Source organism: Talpa occidentalis, unplaced genomic scaffold (genome assembly GCF_014898055.3).
Source record: "Talpa occidentalis isolate TD23 unplaced genomic scaffold, MPIMG_talOcc4v2.1 talOcc4.2, whole genome shotgun sequence".
Lineage (NCBI taxonomy): Eukaryota > Metazoa > Chordata > Mammalia > Eulipotyphla > Talpidae > Talpa > Talpa occidentalis.
In genome coordinates, this window is record NW_023602073.1 from 73,138,263 (window position 1) to 73,144,262 (window position 6,000).

General features: G+C 41.1%; 1 long non-coding RNA gene across 1 annotated transcript in view; it reads left to right on the forward strand.

The window, feature by feature from the left end:
• The window catches only part of LOC119252570 (uncharacterized), a 56,915-nt gene extending 52,007 nt beyond the window's left edge, over positions 1–4,908 (forward strand). Inside the window, exons 4-5 of the long non-coding RNA XR_008553245.1 lie at positions 3,636–3,713; positions 4,564–4,908. This is a non-coding gene — a long non-coding RNA (uncharacterized LOC119252570). The remainder of the gene's footprint in view (positions 1–3,635; positions 3,714–4,563) is intronic.
• The last annotated feature ends 1,092 nt before the right edge of the window (positions 4,909–6,000 follow it).

Sequence of the window (6,000 nt, forward strand, 5' to 3'; positions counted from 1 at the left end):
TGAAGTCATCTCAGCAATGCCACCTGTGAGCATTGCTCCACCAGGGTGGGATCCTGGCCCACTGCTTACTGGGGTGCCATGAGCTCCAGGCCCTTATTATGAGCTTGCACCATCTTGAACAAGTGACCTTTTGTCTGAGACATCTGGACACTGCAGACACTGTCTGGGGGTGAGATAGCTGGCCGCTTGTGGCCTTAGAAACTCTCATTTCCCTTGTTAAATAAAACCTCATTGTTGTTGTTCCCTGAAACTGAGTGGTCTTGCAATTGTGCATGCAAGTGAAAATCCCCTGATAGTGAGTGATCTGTCCTCTACCTGGTCACTGTCCTTTTGAGGCTATAACCTTGCTATTAGCTCTGTTTCATCTATACCACATCTTTACCAGCCATCTGCGATGAGCACTTGGGATGTTTCCAGCTCTTGGCTATTGTGAATAATGCTGTGATGAACATAGGGTGCAGATATTTCTTTGCATGAGTGCTTTCTAGGCATTTCGGTAAATGCACAGATGGGGGAATAACTGAATTATATGGAATTTCTACTTTCAATATTTTGAGGACTCTCCATGCTCTTTTCCATATGGCTGCACTAATTTTATATTCTCACCATGCAACCTCTTCTAATTTTGTACATTCAGTATCTCATCCAAACACTGAAAAATGATGAGCCCACATTACCATGACAGACAGAAATGAAGTTTGAGTGGCAGCCAGAATCTGAGAGGCAATATCATAAAGTGGAAATCTTATGAAGCTTGACTAAGGACGCCTGTCAGGGGCAGACAAAGCTTTGCCCCAGACACACAAAATCTTGCTGGAGATTGAGAACTGGAGACAGTTACCAACCTGAAAACCAGGCAGAGCTGTTCTTCTGCTGTGAAGGTCAAAAATAAAAGAATAAACAATATAATTTAAAAGAGGGAAAAAGAAGGATAGAAAGAAGTCAAAGATAGTGATTCTATGGTCATCCAAAGCAAAAATAATTTGTCAGGAAAACAAGGGTCATTTTATATTGATAAAAGATATAATCCACGATGAAGATGTGAAATTCATGAAGTTTTATAAATATAGCCTTAAAATAAATACAGGAAAACTTCCCTGGAAAACCAAGGAGAAATTGACAGAAACATAATTATTAGAAAAGGCACTAACATCTTTCTCAAGATTTGGTAGTGACTGAAAAATAAGGATGAATCAGAAGGGACAGAGTGAATTTTACATCTTACAAGCAAAGACTGTACATTTTTCACACATTCATGGACCATTTACAGCAGCTAGTATACTAGGATACAAAGAGGATTTTTCTATAAACAGAAATGAAAAATTGTAGAAGCAACATTTATATGATCATAATTGACATGCTGTACCCAGTGCTTGTATAAATAAATAAATTTAAAAAAAAAGATAAAAAACTCTTAGTTACCTAGAGAAGCGTCTAGGAAACTGACACATGATTTTGAGAATTTGGAAAAGATAGGGAAGAAAAGGAAAGGATAGAGCATTTATCCTATCTTCCTTATACTGACTGTTCCACAGTGTAACAAAATAGTTGAAGGAAAATTTATTATGTAAATACTCTTGCTAAGATATGAATAAGGAATGAGAATTAGAATATATTGACACTGAATTAAATCATGGGTTTAGGCAAAAATTTCTAGTGTTACACAAAAAGATATATCTGGACATTACTTATCTGCTAATGAAAAGTCCTATCACCTGTACCAGTGATGCCTTTTTGCTAAAATATCCCATCTATTTAGTGATCAGTTCGATATCAAATTATCCGTTACAGAATGAGAGCACAGGAAGTGCAGAGGACAGCAAACCTGTCAGAGACACTGTGTGGATGAAATTAGAAAAACCCAAAATGCTGGAAATTCTGCAGGACAAAGTGACCCTGTTTTTTCACCCGGTAAATGGCAAGGAGGGACAGAGAGTGTATCTCATATGCGGTCCATGCCCACTCATATCTTCTGTGCCTTTCACTGGGCTCAGCCTGACTTTAGCTGTCAGTAGCCGCTTCTCTGTGCTGAAGAGTTTTCCTGAGTCACATGCCTGGACCCAGTGCCTGGCAATTGATGTCCTCAGAAGCAGCTTTGAATGAATGATTAACTAAAGTAGATGAATATATACTGCAGCAATTTAAACTCTTAGGGGTATAGTTTTGGGGGTGAGGAGGAGAATGGTGGTGTATGTGTGTGTTTATACCTTTTCAAGAATTTTCCTGAGGGATTAATGGTCAGTTACCCACTGGTAAATGGCTCACCTTGTTGGTTGCTTTCCCTTCCCTGTATCACCTCTTCTCTCCCTGATGGCATCCCCTGCACTTCCCCAAAAAACTACATGGTCTTGAATCCCAGTCGTAAGGGCTATATCTGGAGGGACTTAAACTAAGGCAGAGGAAGAGCTATAAATTAAAAGATACTTAAGAGACTTGCAACCAATTACAGAATATGGACTTTGTTTGGATACTAAATCAAATAGATGATTAACAAAGCATATAAGACAATCAGGGAAATTTGAATACTGACTACATATTTGTCCAGATTTAAGAATTACTGATTTTTATAATAACAACAAAACACAACAAAGCAAAAACAGATAATTATAAATCAGAGACATCCTGCAGGGGAGGAGGAGGGAGAGGGATCAGAGGGAGGGAGGGAGGAGCACAGGGGACTGTGGTGATGGTGCACGCGTGCATTGGTGAAGGAAACTCTATGGGGACTACACCTGAGGGGACAGGGGGAAGCAAATATTGTTTAAAAATGAATAATTATCTAAAAAGTAAAATATTTAAAAATAAAAAAGGTAAAAAAAGAATTATTAATTTTCAGATAGGATAAACCTGTACTCCTGCCTCCTGAATGAGCTATTTCCTCCCACATCACTTGGCTTGTGTTTGAAATCAATAGTGTAGTGAATATTTACAGATAAAATGTCATTTGATTTTAAATAACGTGGGATAGAGTATGGCTGGGGATATTACACAAGGTTGGTGTCCGTGGATAACTATTAAAACGGGATGATTGGTATGTGAAGTTTCATTATATATACACTATTCTGCCTACTTTGTATAGATTGAAGATTTTTCCTAATTAATTACTAAAAAATAAAAAAACTTAGAAGCATCATGGTTATTGTTTATAACTGTGTTCTTAGTGCCTAACAGTGATGGGTACATAACAAGCAAAGAGGCACTAAAGACATTTTTTGAATAAATATGTTGTGTCTTACATTGAGGGTTGCAAATATAGTTTCCTCAAAAAGGTCAGATGGTGTTTTCTCAATGTGTTTTTATTTTTTTTTTTTAAAAAAAGATTTATTTTTATTTATTTATACAAGCACTGGGTACAGTCAGAAACGCGGGAGGGTGAGAGAATTCGCCAGAGCCAGAGCCGGGAGCAGAGCAGGCAGAAGGACCGAAGTACACTGCTGAGGGGAGCAGCGGGCGGCAGGAGAGGTCTGCGTGCCATGTGGGACCCTCCTCCTGTGGCCGGGGAGCAGCCGGGGATCGAACTGGCGCTGCAGAGGCTGCGGGCAGCTTTGCAACCCAGCGCTCAACCGCTGCGCCACCGGGGAGGCCCTCAATGTGTTTTTTTGTTTGTTTGTTTGTTTTATACTTTAAAATGACAGGTTTATTAGGAAAAGGAAAGGAAAAGAAGAAACGACCAGACAGAAGGAGCTGCAGCTGCTACTTTGCGAAGAGAAAAGGTATGTGAAAAGAAATACCTGCAGTCACTGGCGGGGAGGAGAGCTGCCTCACTGTGCTTGGAGTAGGCCTCTTGTGACCTGGAAGTGGTAACTAGCGGTCAGTTTGAGGCCATGTGAGCCTCAGGTGGTCCATTGCCAACACTTAAAGAATGCAGATTGTTTTGAGAGTAGTGCAGACCTTGGAGGCTGAACAGCTCTGTTCTTACATCAGTTCTTGCCTGTCCCTTATCAAAGCAAGGTCACTCCCTGAGCTTTTACCCTTTTCTTAATCAGAGAAGCAATCACTGCTCTCCCTTTTATGACCTAGAAGAACATAGTTTGGGAGGGCCTCCTCCAGTTGTAGTTTATCAATGAACAGATTCTCTCCCACTGAAAAAAATCTCATCTTGGGTGTGGGTTTATGGTAACTTACATCTGCAGAGAGGTGATCCTATAGCTCTGAATCACTGACACTATTTTAAACCAGTGTTACTTCAACAACAACAACAAAAAAACATACAAAATAAAAAAATAGGATTGGGCCCAAACAAAAAATCATAATTGCCAAATGAATAATGAAATAAAATTCTCATCTTTCTGCTCTTGTGAGGGCACACAAGTCTCCCCTGAGCAAAAGCCCTCTCCCCTCCCCCACCCCAACCCCTGCCTTATAAAACTATCCCTAAATTACATGCTCTTTTTGACTGACTTACATGAACTCTAAGGAGGTAAGTCCCCTGTTACCCGGGGAGGGAAGGCTGGATCCTATCAGGTGAAGTGTAGAGCTGTCCCTGTGCCTGCCTTGACCCCTTCAACTTTCAACCCTCTCTCCCCATCCCTATCTGGAGTTTTGCATATGTTATCTCCTTAGATCCAGTCAACACACACAAGAGAAGAAACATCCATTAGAAAACTGAGGCTCAAAGAAGACATCATGCTATTTAGCTGGTGCTGACCCTGTCTAATCCTATGGCCTGTACTCCTGCCTCCTGAATGAGCTATTTCCTCCCACATCACTTGGCAGAAAACAGCCTTGTGGAAATAGGCCATGACCACTGTGTGTTGACCTGACACAGGCACCAGGGAAATAAAAGTTGTGGACACCTGGGGCTGGAAGTCAAGGATGTTCAAGGATGTTACCAGGATAAAGGGGGGTGGTGGGGCACTGAAAGAAGCTGTGGAAATAAAAATTTTCAAACTCACATTTTCCCTAAGGCCAGACCAAGTGTAGCTTGTTTTATAACAAAAATTAGCTGCCAAAAAATTAGCCAGAACTACCATTTGCAGGACATGAAGTTTTTGTTGAAAAGCCCAGTAGGCAGGAATCTCTTGGAACAGAATTTTATTCTAAATCCAAGATTCTTGCCTTTTATGTGCTCTGTGGAATGGAGTGTGCATGTCTGAGTGGGTATACATTCGCCATGACTCCCCATGTTTTATTTTTCCTCTTCACGTTGTTGGACATCTATCTAAATACCAGTCAAAGAAGCCAAGCAAAATACCTCCTCTTAAAGTTAAACCCTTCAGAAATGCAGAGATGGCTCTTTTAGGAAGAGGAGGATAAGTTCTGGTTATAGTGAAGTGAGGCAGCACATCAGTGGTTCCAGACAGGAGGCAGCCTCCCTCTTGCTCACCTTCTCCTCACAGGAAGTGGGGCATTGATGGACAGAAGAGAGAAGGCAGGTGGTGGGCCTGCCCAGAACTTCTACTGGTTTCCATTTATCCTTTCTCTGAGCTCCACTTCAGCATGCTTGAGACAAAGTTCATTTGTTTGCAAGGATTGAAAACGAATGGAAACTAGCTCAAGTAGAGGGGCTGTTTCCCGGGAGATATGAAGAGATGTCCTAGAGTCCTTTTGCCAGAAGAACAGGTGGACCTCCTGAGACTCTTCCTTTCTCACATTTTCTCCCTGATTGAGGTTACAGCTGCTCTCTTCTATTTCCTGCAGTAATGTGCTCCTAGTGATGACTGTGCTGGAAGAGTTAGTAAGCTCGAGCTCATTAAAAGAAAAGTGGTATTCCTTATAGGCATGATATTGCAAGTTGCTTCAAGGGGTGTGTAAAATGCTCACAATAAGTCATGTTAATTTATATTCATTAAGAAAAAGCAATGAATCTTTGGTGTGTAACTTTTTCCAGGCCAGTGCAGGAGTGAGGTTTATGCTATCAAGACCTGATAATCAAGTAGATAATGATAGGGTGGCAGAATTCCAGAGTTTGGGAGTCACTGGGGCGGTCGAATAATTCTTTCCTCCAGAAGGCATGTGGCTTCCAGCCAGCATGCCTCATAATTTGTTCCTTCCTCTTTT